The following is a 23086-nucleotide window of genomic DNA, read 5'->3' on the forward strand; positions in this document are numbered from 1 at the left end:
GGCCACTAAGATTTTAGAATTAATTAATTACTTCAGCATATAGTAACAAAACTGCAAGAATAATGAAATAATTGTAAGAACAATACAAAGAGAAAAGGGTTATTATCCCTAATCATCCCTCCTGAATAGAAACATAGCTTAGAAGGAAGAGTGAGTGGACACTTTTTTTTTGTTTACATAGCCTATGAACACAACATTGATGATGAAGGTCAGAAATAACACCTATAAGGGATATTTATATACATATACATTCTCACAACTACACATATTATTTCAAACATATCCTAAGTAGTCTATATTCTGTTAATTTAAAAAAGAACTGTTGAAAATTAATATATACTACATTTGGAAGCCTCTTTTTCTGAGTAAATGAAATCCTTCGTTAGTCACTAAAGCCAAACTGTCCTTGAAGGCATTCCATTTAGCTGCCTATCTTCAACATCATTTGACAGACATGATTAATTAAAAGATGTCAAGAATTCTTATTAAACCATACAGGTAAGCATCCAGAGAACACTTTCCAGATGGACTTTTGGGAGTCTAACATAAATTTTTCGTGGAAAAAAAAAAAAACTTTTCTGTCATCAATCAACTATTCCTGACTACAATAAATGCATTATTCCCTTGTCTCAACTGTTTTATTAATTATTTGCTGCTATATCCCCAAATGATTTTAGTAGATGTTATTTTTCAAAGTTGACATGATTTGTGATTGAAAATGGCCATTTATAATTTTCTATAGCCAGCGGATTAAAACACCTGTTGCCTTTGGGGACATGCAGTGTCCCCATATCCATATATCAGAAGAATAAATGAATTATCGTAGCAAAGTAGAAATAACATATCCAAAAATGTTGATGCTCTAAAAATAAAATCCTTCACCAGGCATGGTGGCTGACACCTGTAAATCCCAGCACTTTCGGAGACTGAAGCAGGAAAATTGCTTGAGCCTAGGATTTCAGGACCAGCCTGGACAACATAGTGGGACCTCATCTCTAAAAGAAAATAAAATTACCCAGGTGTGGTGGTACACAACTATAGTCCCAGCTACTCATGAAGGCTGAGGTAGGGGGATTACTTGGGCCCAGGAGGGCAAGGCTGCAATGTGCCATGATCACACCACTGCACTTTAGCCTTGATAAGGGAGTAAAACCATCTCAAAAATTAATTTTATAATTAATTAAAATAAATTCAAAATCCCTATACTAGTCTACAATGCAAAGGATACAATGGCACAGTTGGTTGGTGATGAGGAGGTCACATGAAGTGATCTAGGTCAAGCATAAGCCTACCTTTCCCTGTTATTTTGTGATTTGAGACTCAGCAAGTGTAATCATTCCTTTCAGATATTAGAAGCTGAGTTTTTGACATTGTGGAGAAAGCAAATCTTCAATAAGATGAGTAAAAACTAATGTAACCAGAGAAATTGAGAGGAGTGAGCCACTGAGGAAAGTCTTCTAGAATGTTCAGTTTCCAGTTCCACTATTACGAAGGCCTTGGATTTTAGTATCGCTGTGCAACTGAGATTTTAACAGTTCTTAAGGTGTGAGTAATCCCCTTAAGATCTAACGGCAAGAATTTTTTTAAAGATATCTAGCTAACGGGCTTAAACCTTAAACCCTAATTCTGCTATTTATGAACAGTTCAAAAAACCTCCCAGGATTTCCGTTAATGACTCAATATTCAAGAGATGGAGGGCAGTACATGAGAGTGGCTTCAACTTATTTTCACATTCATCTCCGATGCCTTAATTCTGTTGATACTTCTAACTAACGATATCCTTCTCTGATTTGTATCAGTCCAGTCATGGAATTCAGCTTCAATCTCTTTCCATAATTATTTCAAACAATTAAGCCAACTTCATAAAAACTATAAGAAAATACTCTGGCTCTAAAATTAGGTATTTGCATGTATGACAGATTCTATGAAGATTTGAGTCAGAATAGGATTTACAATAAAGAAATAGAAACAACGTAATTTTTATCATTAAGCTTCTGGTAACCCCATTCCAGGATTTTTTTCACTGACCCTGTGGCCCCACTTAGAATTGCACCTTCCCCCATACTGCTGACTCCTTATCTTTCTCTATTCCATCTCCCTCTTTTCATCTCCTTTCCAAGAGAACTATAAATTATCCTCAGAACACTGCTTTGAAATTCAGCTCAAAGCTCAGATTTGCATTTTCAAATCCATCAAAGAACTCTGTAGAAAATAAATTCATTTAACAGTGTCCACCCTTTTTAGACAACGATTATTTTAAACAGCAATTTTTTCCACCATCACTTCTGTAATAAATTTGTCTTTTTGTTTATGGTAGGTCAACCTTCAGAGTTTCAGACACACAAAGGCATAGCGCATTGGAAAAGACCAATGTGGATTAGTAAAATATTTATATAACTTCTAAGATAAACTGTTTTCAGGTAAATGTTACATACCTGTTTTGGGAGAGCAAATTGGTGGTAACATGACTGTTCCTTATAATATTTTTATCAAATATTTTTATCTTCAAGAATACATGGCACTTTTAGACAGAGTAACACATGGTTGGCAAGCAGAAGTCTTGGGGGAAATGCTTTAATTAACAAGGATAATAAATATTGAAGTAGATGGAAGTGACATAATTAAATGCTGTGCTTCTAGATGGCTTTAAGAGTCAGATTTTCTGCAATATTATTGACTAACTACTCATTTAGTGAGTGTATTAGTCTGTTCTCATGCTGCTATAAAAAACTATCCAAGACTGGGTAATTTATGAAGAAAAGAGGTTTAATTTACTCACAGTTCTGTAGAGTAAGCAGACTGCACAGTGAGCATTGCTGGAAGGCCTCAGAAAACGTACAATCATGGAGGAAGGCATAGAGGAAGCAAGCATATCTTATCTGGCAGAGGAGGAGAGAGTGAGAGAGAAAAGCAGGAAGTGTACACACTTTCAAACAACCAGATCTCGTGAGAACTCATTATGAGAACAGCAAAGGAAAAGACCACCCTCATAATTCAATCTCCTCTCACAAGACCCCTCTCTTGATATGTGGGGATTACAATTCGAGATGAGATTTAAATAGGGACACAGAGCTAAACCATATCAGTGGGTAAATCTATTTTTTATAAGAGTAAATTAAAACGTGACATTTAACAGTCCAGACCTAAATTACTACATTGACTGAACTACAGTTACTTGGACAAAAAACATATTCTAGATGTCTAATTATGAGTATTTCTCCATGGAGACTTTCTCAAATAAGTAATGTACTTCTCATTTAAAATGTCTATTGTATTTTTATTTAAAAACACTTAAAATGCTTAATTAATATCTCCTATGTAAGATGTGTTGACATCATTCAATCCTTTTATTTGAAACTCTGCATTCTCCCTGAAATCAAGGATTAAATGCATGAAACGCAAATAAGAGGCTAGAGGAGAAAACATACACTTAAAATCAGTAAGAGAGAATGACTTAATCAATACAAAGGGCCTTGAGGGAAAAAATGCTCTATCAGCATTAAAATGCAGTATAGCATTGCCAGGTATCTGCCATGTGTCTATCTTTACCTAGAAGAGGTGAAGAGCACTTCCAGCAAAGGCAACATTTGAAGCTTCCAGTTCTAGATTTATTGTCACAATCAGAAACAGATTCAAAAATCAATGCAAAGAGTAATACTTTATGGGAGGTTTGGCAGAAATAATGATGTGGCCTACAGATCCCCTTTTTAGAAGAGACTCACTACTCAGCTGTGAAGAATGTGGTAAGCTGATAACCTCAGCTGTTACTTCCTTGAAGGTCTGACTTAGCTTCTGAGCCAAGTTTAATCACTTACGTTGGGTCCCAGTCAAAGACTGATTAAAGCTAACTAGAATGGACTACACCCAACTCAGCTTTTCTCTAACATACATCTTTGCTCCAGAGCTCTCTACCAGGCTGGCAGAGACATTCTTAGTGTTGGATAGTACTTCGTTTGCCTCTTTCTTACTCCCTTTTTCTTTCATGGGTTTTTCCATCCGGTGTACTTCATGCATTTCTAGCTTTGTTGCAGTATCTAATTTCCAAATACATTAGTGGGCATGATTTTACCAGGAATGGTCTGAGATGACAGGCATTAAGATAGGATATGGGACTGTCACTCACTCCCCAGCTGGCAATGTAGACTCCATCCTGAGTGGCAAGTGGAGCATAGACAACCAATTGTTAAAATGTTCACCAGTGGCCACCTGGGAAACTGGTGGGGAAGGGCCGTTCCCTGAATACAGTGAGGATTCAGACATTTGAACTGTACAAAGGAATTGGTAAATAGAACCATAATGGAATGAAATTATTTTTACTAAGTTCATTGCTTCCGTAAGATGTATATAAAATGCTAAGAGAAATTAATAAGCAATCAAAAGCTAACTGTGAGAGCAAGAGAGTTTGTTTAGTAGCTCACAAGAAGCTCATAAAATGTGCAAACAGAAAAAAAAATGGAGCTCAAGACCAGTATTTAGGAGTCAGAGATGCTAAAGTTCAAAGGCAGTTAAATGTTCAAGGCAGGGCTCTCATGCCAAAGTCAGGTTCATAAGTCAAGTAATACTGTGATGCTGTCACATGGTAGAGGGACATGGAAAATCCTGATGACTGACTCCCCACCATCCTTTAAATCCTCTCAATATACAGAATAGTCTCACTCTTTCCCACTAACAACTAGCAATCATCCTATGTGTAAAGACCATACAGAAATTTCTCCCATCCTTCCACACAAAATAACATATTCTCTCAGGAGCTTTCCTGGTCTCTTCACCTGGCCATCAGACATATAGCCAAGGTTAACGCAGCTAAGAAGTGTGGGTCCTAATGAAGAAGGACATAAACGTATTTCCACAAAGGAGATATGCGATGCAGCAGGCAAATACAATAGAGCCCAGGAAAAGCTTGTGAAATTGGATCCTGAATGTACTCAAAAAGGTGGGACCACAAACTGAATAAGGAATTTACTGACTTGGAGATACCCTCTTTAGATATAGGATTGAACATTCTCACAAAAAAAGGATATAATATTAGTACAAATTTGCTGCTTGAATTTCTATTAGAAGCCTGGAAAAAGTCATGACCCAGGGTGAGTAAGGTTGAAAGGCCTGAGTTTCTGTGGCAGATGCTAAATGAAGAGATTAAAAGGCTCAGGGATTTAGGACAGCTGGAGGAGTTATTGATATGGTTTGACTCTGTATCCCCACCCAAATCTCATCTTGTAGCTCCCATACTTCCTACATGTTGTGGGAAGAACCCAGTGGGAGATGATTGAATTATAGGAGGTCTTTCCCATGCTGTACACATGATACTGAACTAGTCTCACAACATCTGATAGTTTTAAAAATGGGAGTTCCCTACACAAGCTATCTTTTTGCCTGCGGCCACCCGCCCATGTAAAACATGACTTGCTCCTCCTTGCCTTCCACCATGATTGTGAGGCCTTCCCAACCATGTGGAACTGTAAGTCTAAAAACATCTTTCTTTTGTAAATTACCCATTCTTGGGTATGTCTTTATCAGGTGCATGAAAATGTTATGTGAGGCCACAAGACCCTCCAAAAAAGTATCTTTCTTGAGAAGAACTAGAAGACACACTGTTTACCAGGATTATAAGAAATGTGCAGACCTGAGCATTATTGGCATCACTAAAATGGTCAGTGATCGCTCTCCTGTATGGGCCAGGGATGACGGTAAGGCTATCACAGAAATTGACTTGCTGTTAGCAAAGGTAGGAAGCAACAAAAGCAATGTGGTGTGGCTGAACTAGCAGAAGTCAGAGCTTTATAGTTATTTTAACAAGCAACAAAATCAGAGTGCCCAGTAGAGCATTATGAAGATGGTAAATAGAATATGGCACTTCCAAGGACAAAACAGATAGGCAGTCATCAAGATGCTGCTTAACATATTATCAAAAGTGAGCAAAACAGAAAGTAGAATAGTGATTCTGTAGTGATTCTGCTGCAGGGAGGAAAGAGAATGGGCAGTTACTGTTTTATGGGTACAGTGTTTCAGTTTGAGATGATGAAAAAGTTCTGGAGATGGATAGATGTTGGTTGCAAAGCAATGTGACTGTACTTAATGCCAATGAATTGTACACTTAAAAATGATTAAAATGGTAAATTTTATGTTATTTATATTTTGCTACAATAAGTAACATAAAAACAAGTGATCAAGAATGAATGAGCAAAAGGATAAAAGTGGTCACTTCAATAAAATGTCATAATCACTTGCCAGTTTGTGTCTGAGTCAGGTTTCAGGACCAGAACCTACTGACTAAAGGTCACTTTTAAATGTTTAATGAATGTAGAAGTGGTGGTTCATATATCATTTAATTCACCATTATGGTCCCCACAATAGCTAGATGGGTCCTCAAGGATGACTATAGGTTCAAATAGCATCCTTATCACAGTTGTCTTGCCAGGTGTGAAATTTCACTAGAATGGATCAATTTTGATTCAAGTATATGATATGTAGGCATTAATATTGCAAATTTTGTTCTTTCCTATCCAATCAGAAAACAAGACCAGAAATCAAATTCAAATGCAGCAGGCAACAATACACATATACTGTTTTGGTTCCAGACTAAGCTAACTTTCCTACATTTCATCATAATAAATCTCAAGAGATCTGGGCCATCTGAACATCCCACTAAACATCACATTGATTATTTTAACATAAAATGATTGGGTAAGGTGAGCAACTGTGCCTAGAACACTGGAAAATGTGATGAAACACACATGCTACAGAGATTGTAAAATGAAAGTTTTGAAGATTCAGGGAACTGCCACTTCTTTAAAGGGGTCCAGTGGTCATGGGCACTGAGACATTGGGTCTCCAAAGTATGGGACAGCTGCTGCATTTTGCACACATTACTACAAAGAAGGATTCACAGTTCCTGGTTCTTTGGGTTTTGAAGGAAACACATTCATTCCATACCTAAGAATAGTTTGGGTTTGAGTGGGGCCTAAAACACCTCTGGAATTCTCTGCTCAGTTTTCCCCTCTCTGGTACTCTGTCTTGCAAACTTTAGCCAAGTTGGCCTCCCCAGACTGTCTGCTCCATCTTCTCAACTCGTGTCTGCCAGGCTTTGCCTGGGTTGCCCCTTGCTGCTTGAAACTCTCTCATGGCCATAAGCTTGGATAATTATGATTCATCTTGATTGCTCCTGTTACTCAAGGATCACACTGTCTGTGTGTGTGTGTGTGTGTGTGTGTGTGATGTGTATATTGCATATATGTATATTTATATGTGTGTGTGTCATACATATGCAAATACACATTATTAGTACATTGTGTGTGTGTGTGTGTGTATATATATATATATATTTTTTTTTTTTTTTTTTTTTTTGAAACAGGGTCTCATTCTGTCACCCAGGATGAAGTACAGGGGCACAATCACAGCTCACTGCAGGCTCTACCTCCTGGGCTCAAACTGTCCTCCTGCCTCAGCCTCTCTAGTAGCTGGGACTACAGGCACAAGCCACCACACCCAGCTAATTTTTTTTCATGGAAACAAGGGTGTCACTATGTTTCCCAGGCTGGTCTTGAACTCCTGGGCTCAAGCAATCATCCCACCTTGGCCTTCAAGAGTGCTGGGATTACAGGTGTGAATCACTGTGCCCGGCCATTTTACATTTCGTTTGTTATTTTGGGTAACAGGGTAAATCCAGCCCCTGTTAGTTCATCTTGATCAGAAGCAGATGTCTTCTCATGTCTTTAGAAATGTCAATTTCTCATTAAGATGGAAATCTTAGATTTTCTGTTATCTCTTTGTTAAAGTATGTCTCTAAATATTACTTCCTGTTTACACTGTCAAATTAAAATCTCTCTTAAGCATAGAGAGATAGTTTCATGATTCCCTGTATTCAGACTGTCCTCTTTAAATATTAACTGTATTTTGAGGCTTTACTGCCCAATACCCATGGGTGGCATAGGAAAGGTTACTTGTGGAATTATTTGCAGTGGATCCATCTTATTTTAAAGAGAGAAAAGGGGTATTCCCAAAAGAATATTTATAAATATGTTCTCTATGCCAGAGCAGTAATAATTCCAAAGCTTCTGGCTCAGTGTATAAATAAAATTCCAAAATCCACAAGAATTTTTGAGACCTTTCCTATAGGACTTAATTTAATCTTCTTAATAAATCTGGATTTAACCAACTACTACTTAGGTTTAATTCAATTAAATAACTGTATATGTATACTTTATATGTATAAAGACCCACAGTGCCATGAGAAAGAGCATACAGGACCAACCTTTGAGGCGCTGACACCATTACTATATGGTAACTTGAGAAAACTATACAACAAAGCATGGTAAATGCCATAAATGATGATTCCAATAAACCTGTCATTGAGGATTAAATTAGCTCTTATGAAGAGCTGTAAAATCCTAAATATGCCTTGTAGAGTTTCAATTAGAGATAACAGGACAAAGCTGTCAAGAAAGTGGAACTAAAATTAACCAAGATTCAAATGTGAGAAAGTGTCTGACAAATTCAAAGGAACATGGATACAGATAATTCAAGCTGTGTAGAGTGTAGCCTGAATGAATGGAGGTAAACTAGAAAAATGGAAGCCAGATATTCTTTGTTGAAGGCTTTTGTCATCAAGCAGAGGAGTTTCTACTTAATGACAAGAAGGAGATTCTGAAAGATTTTGAACTCAACAATGACTATTGGCAAAATTTTTTAAAACTGCAGGAGGGTTAGCACAAAATGAAGTAGAGAATTTGAGACAGTAAAAGAATATATAAGAGATATCATAAAGCAGAAAAATTAGGACAAAGCAAATATTTTTATAGAACACTTTATATAATATTCTGCTTTTAAAAAGTAAATAAAATTCTAAGGTAGAAGAGCCTCATTATAGGAAACAGATGTGAAGGAAGAGTAAGAGTGGTAGCAGATTTCTGAGTGCTCTTAGTTACAGAAGAAAAATGGGAAATCTTTAAAATACAAAATACAAATGTTTAATGCTCAAAAATGTTCAACTTCAGAAACAAATTAAAACAATAAAAAGAGAATTTTCAAATGTCAAATATGACAAGACTGAAAATTTTCAGAGATGCACTTGGATTAAATTGTTCAAATGTGTTGGCCTAGAAATTTCCCTTCAAAGAATCTCTTCTAATGAATAAAAACTCAGAACAATGTCTATGTGAAGGCAATACATGTTCTGAATGCTTAAAGCACTTAACAATAGTTTTAATTGCTCGAGAATGGGAAAATGATACTTTAAACCACGAATAAACTCATTCTTAACCTTTACCCCTAAACCCCAGGGAATTTATACTCACAGTCACATCCATGTAACCATATTTCAGTAAGCTTTATAATCTATACCACTCACATGTTACAAAGGGAGGATAGTCCCTCTCCACCAGATTACAAGATGTGAAACATAAAGACTGTAGCACGACAGAGATCTCAACACAAATACGTACATGAGAAATACAGAAGAGAAAATGTCATAGAAGAAAAAGGATGAATACAAAAGTATGATTATAAGGAAGGTTTCTTCTGTAAAAGTGAAAAAAAATCTCTGCAAATTAAGATCTGCCCATGTGATTTCAACATGCTTCTGCTTTAAGAAAGGTGTTGACAAGGCCGGGCGCGGTGGCTCACGCCTAAAATCCCAGCACTTTGGGAGGCCGAGGCGGGGGAATCATGAGGTCAAGAGATGGAGACCATCCTGGCCAACATGGTGAAACCCCATCTCTACTAAAAATACAAAAAAATTAGCTGGGCATGGTGGCACACGCCTGTAGTCCCAGCTACTCAGGAGGCTGAGGCTTGAGAATTGCTTGAACCTGGGAGGCGGAGGCTGCAGTGAGCGGAGGTCGCACCACTGCACTCCAGCCTGGTGCCTGGTGATAGAGTGAGACTCTGTCTCAAAAAAAAAAAAAAAAAAAAGAAAGAAAGAAAGAAAGAAAGAAAGGTGTTGACAATACCAAAAAAAAAATTAAATAAGATCTTTACTCTCAAAAAGGGTGCTAGCAAAAGCACAAAAAACTTGTCTGTGAAAATATGTTGACTATATGCACTAATTGCTAGTGCATATTTAATGTACTAACAACTAGTACATGTAGTCAACAACTAGCAAGTTCCACTAAATAGATCAACGTCACTACACTCTATTCATATTCATAACCTACCATCAACAAACAAATCATATGGCATCTGTTAAGAAAAAAAAAACAAACAGTGATGTTTTAAGCAAATTTTTGCCATTATTTTAAAGATTCTTTCATATTACACTTTATTGAGTAATATTATATGAATCAACTTTAAATAAATTGCCATATGTTATAAAGTCACTAACTTAAAGTTTAGAACTACATTTGGCATGTAACTCAAATTTATGTCTATATGTAGGAAAATAAACTGCTTTACAAATTATTTTTTGAGATCTAAATACTTAATAAAATTTGGTAGAAAAAAAGTTTTCTCTTTTTTTAGAATAACAGAATTTTGAATGTATTTAGTATTTGTAGTATTAAAGAGCCCCATAAACCTATCTCTATGTTACTTAGGTTAGTTAAGGTAAAAAAAAAAAATCAATATTTACTGTTGAATTTACTACTAGAAGCATTATTCAGATTAATATTCTACATGTAACACTGTATTAGGAAAAAATAAACATAAACATGTATAAATATATATATATAAATATATAATGTGTGTTTGTGTGTGTGTGTGTGTGTGTGTGTGTGTGTGTGTGTATGTATAGAAATTTCAAAACACTGCTCTCTAATTATAGATCTGAACTAGAAAGATCTTTAGGATAGCATTTTAGTTCAGAATTTGCTTGCAGGCCAAGAGACAACTGATTGTTTCAGAGCCACAAAGCTAGTAAGTACACAGAAAAATTTAAGGTTGTTTCTTTTACTCTAATACAGCACTATTTCTACTACATCATGATATCTCCCGGAAGTAAGAAGAGACTTAATATTAGCTTGTTTAGATTCACTAAACAGATATTTTACATTTTTTGAATAGAAATTCAATGTATTAGGTCCAGATAAAGAGAAGATAATGTTAATATCTTAGTATTTATTATTTTTATCATAATTTATTCTATTATAAAAACATATTCATGCTCTCAAGACATATGTGGCAATACATGATGTATTTACTTTAAAGATAGCACATGAAAACATATTTCACGGAAACTATGGGTAAACACTAAACAATGACTATATTTACTAGCAGTTAGTGTGTATAGCTAACATTAGTACAGCTCAGAGGAGATACTCTCCAAAACTGCATTTTCAATCATGCCAGCTAATGGTAATAATAATTGGCACTAGAGAAGAAGGTTGGATTAAACAACGAAATTTACAGATACCGTTTACCAATGCTGTTTTGTTCTGTTAGTAGTTCTGAAAATGAATTTCAAATGTTAGATCCAGAAAACAGTGAAAGTAGTTATAGAAGGATCTTGTTCATCAAGGCATTATCCTACTTGGTATACAATGAATATAGCTCATCGCTATATATTTAATACATTTTCATTTATATTATTTTTAAAGTGTCATAAACAACCTTATATAATATTTAAATTTTAGATGTCCATCATATTAATAAATTTGAAGTTTTCTTTTTTTTTCTATATAGCCATTTGGAGATATTTGTTTTGCTGTGCCTTATTTACTTTTATATGCCTTAATATTCTATTCCAAACTAATCATAGCAGTGTGTACATATTTATGTACACATACAGTACGTTATTATAAAGCTTCTATAAAATTTTATCATGTCTTCCCAAGTATTTATCCTACTATGTTGTTGATGAACAAGCATTGTTAAATACTTTATTTCAAGAAACTCTCTAAATCTAAAATATCTTATCAATTGATTTTAAAAATTACAAACACATTTAATGTGTATCACCATTGACGTTACTTTTTAAACTGAAGTCACTAATTTGGAATCATGTTTAATCTAATGAATTTTAGATTACCCCCAACGCTTTTCCTTCTTACAAAATAGGAATACAATTCAATGGAGATCAGTAAAACTCCTAGGTCCTTTCACAGACCCCTGTGGGAGAAATACTTCTTTTCCCCAAATTAATAATTCCCAGAAATTGGTGATATCAAGTAGTGCTTCCGTTTATGTAGTTGTTTAACAGTAGGGAGATCCCTCTTCAAATGCATATATCAAAAGATAAAGGCCAGGCATGGTGGCTCACGCCTGTAATCCCAGCACTTTGGGAGGCCGAGAGGTGGATCACCTAAGTCAGGAGTTCAAGAACAGCCTGACCAACATGGTAAAACCCCATCTTTACTTAAAAAAAAAAAAATTAGCTGGGCATGGCAGTGGGCACCTGTAATCCCAGCTACTAGGGAGGCTGACGCAGGAGAATCACTTGAACCTGGGAGGCAGAGGTTGCTGTGAGCCCAGATCATGCCATTGCACTCCAGCCTGGGCAACAAGAGGAAAACTCCAAAAGGAAAAAAAAAGACAAAAAGTCACTATTGATCTCCAATGCATCCCAATGTTTAGTGTTGACATAAGTCACCTGGGAATCCAGCTAAACTGCAGATTCTGACTCAGTAGGCGGGGGTGAGCCTGAAAGTCTGCCGAGAGCTCCCAGGTGATGATGATGTGGCCACTCCGTGGGCCATACTTTGAGTAACAAGAAGTAAAACACATTTCCCTCCTTTTCTTTAGGACTTTCTCCAATTCAGGTGAGTTTCAAAAGCCCTAGAAATGCATTCCTAACATTATTCAGTTAGAAATCAGAATGCAGTTTATTAGGGAAAATTAATAGTTGTCCTTCCTTCTAGTGTTATTTTAAATAAATTTGAAATTTTACCATTATGCCATATTTCATGTTACGATAGGTTAAATAGGCTCTGCTTGACTAATTTGCAATTTAATCACCTTTTACAGCCTTACCTCTTTGGGACTATAAATTATAAAATCAAAACAACTGATTTAATAATGAACTCTAGAAACAATGCTGGTTTATAAATTTTGATTTTACTGTATTTTATAAACTCAAATAACACCCCAAATCCACCAAGAAAACAGCATGATGCACCGGTAAGTATTTAAAATATAGTCCATGAATGATATATAGTATTTAAAAATATAGTCCATGAATGTACCAATATAATTTATTCATATAATACAGAACAATTATGGAAAATAACAAAAAAGGGAATTGAGTTATAAAGGGATATATTGTCAGAGTTTATAAAATACAATTTATATAGCAATTGGAATATATAACATTTCTAATGCATACTCTTAAAATATTTACTTAGTCAAATACATGTATTAATCCAATATTTATTGAATACCTCCAATCTAGACGATACAAATATAAAAATAAGGCACATTTCAAGATCTCTAGAATAAGTCTAATTAAAATTTTAACAAGCAATATCAATGCAATGTGAATGGTGTCATTAGATTAGAATGACCAACACATATATGAGGAATTCTGCTTCCTAAAATCAAAGAAGGCTTTATTGTGGAGGTAGAACTGCCAGAATCTAGAAAGACAAGTGATTTCTTTAACTGAAGAGAGGAACAATATTTTCAAGAGCACAGAGAATGAAAAACAGCTTTTCATGTTTAGGAATTAGCAACTAGGGCAGTGAGCTCTCATCCCTGGGTATCTGGAGTGGGCTGTGCTAGAGACAGAGCTGGAAGGTAGATAATTGCCACAACCAGAACCTATGCCAGGTTAAAAAGTCTAAACTTACTCCTGTAGTCTGAACCACTGGTTTTGACACTGGATATTTTATCCCCTGGAGTACACAAAGACTTTCAAAGGATGCCCACACAAAATAGTCAAAGTCATATTTACACTTTTCTAATACCGAGCTGAGAAAGAACCTGTATTAGTTGGGGTTCTCTAGAGGGATAGAAGAAATAAGATAGATGTATATGTAAATGAGAGTTTATTAAGGCGTACTGACTTACACGATCACAAGGTAAGGTACCACAGTGGTCTATCTGCAAGCTGAGGAGCAACGAAGCCAGTTCGAGCCCCAAAGCTGAAGAACCTGGAGTCCAATGTTCAAGAGCATGAAGCACCAGCACAGGAGAAAGATGTAGGCTGGGAGTCTAAACCAGTCTAGTCCTTCCAAGTTCTTCTGCCTGCTTTTATTCTGGCCACACTGGCAGCTGATTCTAATCTATTGTGCCCACACAGATTGAGCATGGATCTGCCTTTCCCAGTCCACTAATTCAAATGTTAATCTCCTTTGGCAGCACCCTTACAGACACACCCAGGAACAATACTTTGCATTTTTAAATCCAATGATGTTGACACTCAATATTAACCATCACAGAACCCATGGTAGTTTTCTTGCTCTCCTCCTTTTTTAAAAAGAAAGACAACTACCTAGATTTTTCCGTGAATCAAAGACGATGGTTGATATAATTCTTTCGGTGTTGAGAAAGTGACTGATAATTCTAGTAGCTATATAAAAAAACTGCTAACAAATTATATGTTTTCCATTTCCCGGATTTTAATGATATTAGAGAATCTAATTGAGTGGTGTATGGTAGATGCACCTGATAGCAATAACTTGACATATGCATACACTGAAAATGACCTTGTATGGAAGATGCACCTGAATGTGTCCAGAGTTCTTTGCTAAGGAATCCAGGAGTGGTCAATCTGAGATTGATTTCTTATCTATGAGGAACATCTGAGGCCCTGGCCCTTCCCAAGGAACTTGGGCCATACAGGGCCCTTTGTTTTGTATTAAATGAAGGTTGCCAGGTAAAGTTTGTTACAGGGAGGGAGTTAAGTGAAAATGTTAATATGAACTGCAAGCCTTTTACAAGTGGTTGCAGTTCTGCCTGACTTACCACCACTGGGCCAGAAAGTCTAATATCCAGCCCACTGCCACTGGACTTTCTTTCCTATATGCCTTCAGTATAGCTCCATGTCTCATTTACTGCCTCTTGGTATCTTCTGCCTCTTGAATCTGGTGCCATCCCCATTGGGAGTTGAGAGGGGTTCAGCACAATAAACTGTCACACGATATATTAACAACATATTTGACAGTAGATTGCCATGTGATTTTTGGAATATGACTTTAGGACTCTATGTGGTCCATGACTGGATGATACTGCTCAGAAAATAGAAACAAAATACTTTTCATTTTCATCTACTTATACATTTGAACAAGTTATCATGGTATTTCCATGACTGAAAAATATAGAAAAGGAAATATACCAGGCCCTATCTCCTAGCAGCTAGTAATATTTACCCATAACTATATTAAATAATTGATAAAGATGAATAAATGTCTTTAAAAGACACATTGCTAATAACCAAGTAAATATTAATGACTTTTTTAAAAGTTTGAACACTTTTGTCCTGGGGATAAAGAGCACTGAATGTTTACATGATCACACACTAATTTCAAAAACAGAAGTCTGGAGACAATATTAGAAATAAGTGGAGAAATGGAAAACATACTAGCCACAATATTCTTGCAATAATTTGAACCAAGTCTACACAGAACTTATTTTTACAAAATTAGATAACAGTTAATTAACTTAAATAACTTGTTTGATTATCTTATTCATTTTAGTAATTTAACTTTTTTTGTTTCCTGATCTAATCAACCTTGTGACAGAAATGGTAGCTTGAGGCTGTTTTTCCAAAGAGACAAAAACATGTTAGTATAAAAACTACCTAAGAGTTTCAAAACATTTCTGTTAAATAGGAAGAAAGGCCAATTGATTTAGTCTCTTTTCTCCTTGTCTTCACTTGGCCTGGCACCCTGATTGAACGACATACAAATTGTGGCAACATACACAAAGTTTTTCTTTCTTGAGCTTGACTCAATAAAATGTCCTCACTTTCCTCCTGAGTTTTTGTGTGGAAAAGATTTCATCAAGTTGCTGGTATAGTAATTTGTCTCTGTAACTTAATATCTACCAATTTACATTTAAATTATCTGACAAATTATTTGCTTTATGATGCCTATAAAACAATTCTAAGTGGTAGTATAAAGCTTAATGGTAATACAAAGCTGAGATACAGTAAATGAAGTACTACTAGTCTACAAGTAATGAGTAACTAGATTGCAAGAGAATCTAGATTTGCCATCAATTTCCATGAGTAACTAATTTAGAAAATTCTGACTTGAAGCAATTGGCTATATTTCAAATACTCCTATCAAAGTCAATGAAAAGATTACTTAATGGGGCTTGTTTCACATATCTGCTTTATTACTCTATGGCTTGTGAGGAAAGTTTCAAAACAGGTTATCTGTCTATATAAATTCAGCTTCATTTGAAAAACAGTTACCCTCAAATGATCATAAACTTCGAGACATGAATAAACTCAAAATCTGCAGCTGAAGTTTTCTTAACTGAGAATCTTATAAGTTCTATTGACATAAACTACAATTTTTAAGAATAAAAGATGTGTAAATTAATTTGCATGAAAAAGATCGCAAGCGTCACATACAAAGTAGGAATAATTGTTTCAATACACTCAGTATTGATTTTTGTACTAGACATTATGCTCCTGTGGGCCTTTATCTTCACAATAACCTCAGATGTTCAATAAATGTTGGTTGACTTGAATTGTCAGTTGTCAGGAGACAATGCACCAAAGTGAAGGCCCCAGAAGCAGCTTCAGAAGCAAAAGTGTAGTTCTGACCTTCTCCTGCCATTCTGTCTCTCAGTCCCATTCTCTCCTGAGTCTAGCCATAGAAACTAGAATTCTCTTCCCCAACTTGGGTCACAGAAATGAGACCGCTTTATGCCAAAGCCAGCCATAAAACCTAAAAATACGACTCTAACGGTGCCTCTGCCCTTCTATGTAAAAACTGGCCATACCCAGAAGGAAGGAATGCATGCTCAGAGAGGCCAAAAATATCTAGACAGATAGCCCTTGCTGGGTTTCCTCACTCAGTCTATCAATATTAAATCATAGCCTTTTCATACAATTATATTTCTACATAGCTGCCTGTACTTAGTTGAATCTAAGAAGAAAATGTACAATTTTCCTGATATCTTTGGTTTTCCATGCTGAAGGCTCCCGTATCACATAAAACTATGACTACATAAATTTATATACCTTTTATCCTATTTAATCTGCCTCTCGTCAGTGGTTTTGTTTGTTTGTTTTTTGGGTTTTTTGTTGTTGTTGTTTTTTGTTTTTTTCAGAAAAGCTTTAGAGTGTGAAGGGGAAGTGTTTCCTTATCCTTGGCATAGAGAAGTTAAACACTAAATACAGTTGTTCAAAGACATTCATTCTTTTGACTGGTGCCAATGATGAATATCAGGACAATGTATAAAATAGGTTGGGGTTATTTATAGTCTAAGTCCATAGAAACAGTTCCTTCTACTCCCCACTGAAATTAACAAGATGAAGAATGCCCAACTTCAAACTCATATGTCTCAGGTCCTAACCAATAAACAGATTAAATTCACTAAAGCACCTAAATATCAATTAAATTGCAAATAAATCTGCTGTAAGAAAATAAGTAGCTTAAGTATTTAAATTATACTCAAGTTTATTAAATGTTTCACTTCTTTTATTTTATATATTCAGGGGATTTTAGACTCTCTTGTCTAATTGTGCTTTCCTATACAACATCAACACCTAAACTTCATCTAATCAACTTTCTCTTTTTTTCTTTTTCTTTTTTTTTTTTTTTGAGAAGGAGTCTTGCACTGTCACCTTGGCTGGAATGCAGTGATGCTATCTCAGCTCACTGCAACCTCTATCTCCTGGGTTTATGTGACTCTCCTGACTCAGCCTCCTGAATAGCTGGGATTACAGGCTCACACCACCTCACCTGGCTAATTATTTTGTATTTTTTAGTAGAGACAGGGTTTCATCATGTTGGCCAGGCTGGTCTTGAACTCCTGACCTGCCTTGGCCTTCCAAAGTGCTGGGATTACAGGTGTGAGCCACCGTGCCCAGCCTCAACTTTCTCTTTTAGTCATAAATGATCAAAATCAATTAATAGTCACTGAGGATGTACTTTGTACTTGGTTGTATATTAGGTGCTAGGACTCAGTGGCAAGACATAATTACTACCAGCATAGTATGTACAACATAGCCCCCAGTGCAGATAATAATTAAATAATTAGTTGTTTTAATCACAGTTGCTATAACTGCTATAAAAGACCACTGTTGCAATAAGAATGGGCACATAATATAATACAGGAATTGTGGAAGACTTTCTTTGGGCATTCTTGGAACTGAAGTTTAAGTTGATATTTGATGGATGAGAAGCTGGCTAGGCAAATGGTGAAGAAAGAAGAAGCTGGGTTCTAAGCAGAGAATAAAACACCTTATAATAAAATAGTCCCACATTATGATTTCTAGAACCAAAAATTCCTTTCAAAAACATATAATAGAACATGTAAGTAAAATGATATTTTAGCCAATTTGAGAAATATCAAAATTATACCTGAAAAAACTTAATGGTTAAAAATTTGATTTGACAATGAAAAAATTTGTTTGTCAAAAATTATTTTACCTTGTCATTAATGTGTATGCACTTATGAATACAAATCAGTCTTTAATTAATATAATTAATAAAGCACTTTTCATTCTCAAAAGTGTGCTGGGTTGGATAATAAGTCATATGGTCATCCAATTTACGAGCTGAGGTATAGGGTTAATTATGCAATTAGGTAGGATGCCAATCACATCCAGCTTAAAAAAAGATAAAAGGAAGAAAGTCCAAAAATTCTGGGGATATATACCTTTAATATAATATATCCCTTAATGAAACTGACCACGTCTATAATCATATTAAATGTAATTTGCCTAAATACCCCAATTAAAAGGCAGCAATTGATGTGTTAGACAACACACACACACACACACACACACACACACACACACAAAATCCAAGAACCAACTACATGTTGCTTATAAGAAACCCAACTTAAATTTAAAAATTTAAATGGCTAAAACTAAGAGTATAAAAAATATATACTCTGCTACCAATAACTAAATATCTGTACTGGCTATACGGCCATATTACTATTAGAGAAAGTTGATTTTTAACAAAAATATTGAGAGGTTCATTTCATAATAACAAGCAGGTTATTAAAATTATATAATAATTCTCGACATTTATATACCTAATAACAGAGCTTCAAAATACATGCAGCAGCAAAACTGATAGGCTGCGAGCAAAAAATAGACAAATCATCCAATATAGTCAGATTTTAATAACCTACCTCAATAATTGATAGAACAATGGAAAATCTGTAATATAAAAAATAAGAACAATTTTAACAATCAGTTTTACCTAATTTATGTTTATAAAATACTCTATCCAACAGAAGCAGAAGCAGACTACACATTCTTTCTAAGTATATGCAGATACATATTTTTGTCCATAAAACAAGTCACAATAATTGAAAAGAATTTAAGTCATACAATGTATAATTGCTGAACACAGTGGAATTAAATTAGAAATCAATAAGAAGAATATATCAGGAAAATCTCCAAACATTTGAAAACTGTAAAAAAACACATTTCTAAGTAACACATGGGTCAAAGAAGAAATTAAATAAAAAATTAGAAAGTATTTTGATCTTAATGAAAACGATGTTTCAAAGTGTATATATGTTATATATTTTATATGGGAAGTCACTAAAGTAGAAATTAGAAGAAAATGCACAACATTAAATATCTAGTGAGATATTTAGTGAGAAAGGAAGAAAACTCAAAATCATGGGCTCATCTCCCACCTTAAGAATGCAATGACAATCAAACTTCTAGCAAGATTTGTTTTTTTGTCTTGTTGGGGTTTTTCTTGGTAGATATTAAGAAGCTGATTTTGAAATTGAAATAGAAATGCAAACGATTTAGAATATACAAAATAACTTTGAAAAAGACAAAGTTAGAAAAATATACTATGGTATTTCAAGACATTACAAAAGTACAATAATTAACAGAGTGTAACATTGACATCAAGACAAATGAACAGATCAACAGAACAAAGTGCCATCCAGACACAGCCTCCAAATATATAAACAAATAATTTTTTACAAAGGTGCAAAGGTGATTCAGCGAAACAAGAAGAATTTTACCAACAAATGGTGCAGAAACAATTGGTTACCTATTCAACCAATATGAACTAGAATCTAAAATTTAAACCATATAAAAAAGTAATTCAAAATGTCATATATACAAATATAAAACCTAAAACTCTACAATTTCTATATGAAAACATAGAACAAAATATTATTCCTTTGGATTAGGCCAAGATTTCTTTGCCATTATACCAAAAGCACAATATATAAAAGAAAAAATTAATAACACAAACTTCAAAATTAAAAACGTCTGCTTTTTAAAATACACTCTAAGGAAGAGGAAAAGGTAAACCTCAGAATGGAAAAATATTTAAAAATTATATAACCCATAAAGTATATCTACCTAGAACATATATATTTTTAAAAACCTCAAAACTCAGTAATAAGAAAGCAAACCGTGGAGGATTGGTCCCCTAAAGTTTTGCTAAAAAATCACGAACATGAGGCATATTGATTAATAGCAGAAAAGGCACACAAATTTAACATGAGAGTATATACATGAGAGCCTTCAGAATGAAGACACAACCCACCAGTAAGGTACAGAAACTTATATATCATTTTGAAGTTATAGAAAGTTATAGAAAAAAATGCAGCCTCAGAGCATGACCCAAAACAGGTTATTTTGGTAAAGTAGATTTAATGGCAACACATGAAAGCAAGGAAATTTCATGTGGGCCTCAACATCTTTACCCTAAAATAGTTCTACTGAATTTCACACTGGCAATGTAAATTGATAGCTTATCTTCACAGATGCAGGACAAAGAACAAAACTCAAAGTCATTCCTCTGCTCACTCGTGACAAATGCACACCTGATTGATTCTTCCACCTAATTGTTTATGTAAAAATGCAGATTCACTAAGAGACTATTATCTTACCCTCTTCTCACTGATATAAATTGTGTATTCAGTGAAAGGCTGATCAAGGACTCAATGCAACCATTTGTCTTTTATCTACCTATGACCTGGAAGTCCCCCACAACCCTGCCCCCACTTTGAGGGGGGCCTTTACAGACTGAACCTAGGTACATCTTACACATATTGATTGATGTCTCATGTCTCCCTAAAATGTATATAAGCAAGCTGTATTCCAGCTGTCTTGGGCATATGTCATTAGGCCCTCCTGAGGCTGTATCGTGGTTGCATCCTTAACGCTGCCAAAATAAACTTTGTAAATTAATTAAGCCTTGTCTCAGATACTTTTCATTCATACTTAGAGATGTGAAATGCCAAATTTCTTCACAAGGAAAAAAAATGTATCCACTAACACTATGGGAATTACAAGTGATGAAGGAAATGAATAGCCACAGCAGCACTCACATTATCATTATCCCCAACCTAAATTAAGTAGAGTTTGATCTCTATTGGTATCCATACAGGTTTTTATTATTTACAAACCTAGTAACCTCTGAACTTTTCATACATAAATATTTTTTCTTTTCTTCTTTTTTAGGCTAGACCATTTATTAAATTGCAAAACGAAACAGCTCATTTGATTAAAGCATATATTATGCTCCTGACTTAAAACAAATTGAGCTTTTAATACAGACACTAATCTTAACATGCAGCATAAATAACTGAAGGGTAGAAAGTGGAATGAAACAAAATGCTTAATTTACACAATATTACATAATGCATTGCTGAGGTAACCTTTGGCTTACAGAGCTACTTTCTGGAAGATAGAACAAAGTGCATTAGTGCCATCTCCTGGCTAGTACAATGATCCTGAAGATGTATAAATTTCAAGAAAGTCCCTTAACTTAGTAAGTAATTCATATTTACTAAAATGACAAAGAGAGGGGCAAGAAGCCTATACATTTTTCCTTTAATGGTAGTATTATTTCTTAAGCAGAGTATTATGAAGATTAAATATTTCTATACAAAGCTATTTTTTTCTTTTTACTTTTTAGTATCTTACCTCTTAAATCATGAAATGTTATAGTTTTAACATATATTTATATAATGTATATTTATGTAAACAGTCATAATTATATAACATGTATTTATATAATTATATTAATTATAAATATATGGTTTATATTTAGTAAATAAGAATATATACTGAACTTATAGGAACATGTATAAGTTATATCATGTTATGATATTAACTTCCCAATTAAACAAGTAAGGATGCATGCCTCACGAAAGCCTTTCTTTTGTAATTTATAAAAGTAATTAAGTAGACTTGGAGGGAAGCTATTAGAATCGTGTGTTAAGGATGTGACTTTCCCAGCCCTGCATTTTCTGTTCTTATTTAAGGAAATGTTTTCCAGTGGAAACGCTTTAATGACTTTATTTATTTATTTATTGTGAGTGATTTTTATCAAAAAGATTATTGCCATAAGCTCCACAGTCTCACATGCTCACATTTGGCCTATTTTTTCATATTTTTAATTCAATAGAGATATTACACAGAAGTGCATTTTATCATTTTTCCATTTAAAGCTGTGGATGCTTTTTACTGCTTTCCCATTATATTACTAATATTTTATATACTTTTTTAAATGATAGCAAACATATACTTAATAAAATACTGTTGCCTAAACTACTAATTTAAAATTGCTAAAATTGAATAAGTCAAAAGACTAGAAAAACAGTGAATGTAATGTTCATGATGTAAAAGTGTTTTTCTTCTTGTTCAAAGATGTACCCAACATCTAAAACAGTATCTGATATAGAGTAAGTGTTCAGTGTATATTTATTGACTTCTTAATAAAAGAGATAATTGGACCAAAAAATGTATTAATGAATAATAAAATTAATATGAGTTAGATCTGGAAGTTTTGTTCTAACTTGTTTCTTATATCAGAATATTTTAAATAGAATGTACATGTATAAACACATACTCACATACAATTCATAAGCTACATTAATTTACAAACAAGCTATTAACATAAAGTTCTATGTTTGGTCCTCCTCTTTTTTGTCTGCCCACTTCCTCTTAGTAATTTTGTTTGTCCTCAACATTTTAAACAGCTCCTCTATGTAGATAACTCCAAAATCTCCACCTACAGTCACCCTCTCTTCTATACTCTAGACC

The 23086-nt window shown here is 34.5% G+C and overlaps 1 protein-coding gene across 1 annotated transcript in view; it reads right to left on the bottom strand.

The window, feature by feature from the left end:
• Positions 1–23086, bottom strand: part of ANKRD7 (ankyrin repeat domain 7) — a 1180453-nt gene that overhangs the window by 1027482 nt on the left and 129885 nt on the right. The window contains exons 12-13 of the mRNA XM_010343808.3: positions 19189–19216; positions 2780–2879 (exon numbers count right to left, since the gene is read on the bottom strand). The gene's annotated coding sequence lies outside the window, so the exon portion shown is untranslated. The remainder of the gene's footprint in view (positions 1–2779; positions 2880–19188; positions 19217–23086) is intronic.

Source organism: Saimiri boliviensis, chromosome 10 (assembly GCF_048565385.1).
Source record: "Saimiri boliviensis isolate mSaiBol1 chromosome 10, mSaiBol1.pri, whole genome shotgun sequence".
Taxonomy (NCBI): domain Eukaryota; kingdom Metazoa; phylum Chordata; class Mammalia; order Primates; family Cebidae; genus Saimiri; species Saimiri boliviensis.